This window comes from Bison bison, unplaced genomic scaffold (assembly GCF_000754665.1).
Source record: "Bison bison bison isolate TAMUID 2011002044 unplaced genomic scaffold, Bison_UMD1.0 scf7180017864123, whole genome shotgun sequence".
In the NCBI taxonomy this organism is placed as follows: domain Eukaryota; kingdom Metazoa; phylum Chordata; class Mammalia; order Artiodactyla; family Bovidae; genus Bison; species Bison bison.
Window position 1 is genome coordinate 345919 of NW_011494695.1, and position 440 is coordinate 346358.

Genomic DNA, 440 nt, shown 5'->3' on the forward strand with positions numbered 1-440 from the left:
CCTTTTCATTATAGGGGACTGGAATGCAAAAGTAGAGAGTCAAGAGATACCTGGAGTAACAGGCAAATTTGGCCTTGGAATATGGAATGAAGCAGGGCAAAGGCTAACAGAGTTTTGCAAGAGAACGCAATGGTCATAGCAAACACCCTCTTCCAACAACACAGGAGAAGACTCTACACATGGACATCACCAGATGGTCAACACTGAAATCAGATTGACTATATTCTTTGCAGCCAAAGATGGAGAAGCTCTATACAGTCAGCAAAAACAAGACCGGGAGCTGACTGTGGCTCAGACCATGAACTCCTTATTGCCAAATTCAGACTTAAATTGAAGAAAGTAGGGAAAACCACTAGACCATTCAGGTATGACCTAAATAAAATTCCTTATGATTATACAGTGGAACTGAGAAATAGATTTAAGGGACTAGATAGAGTGCC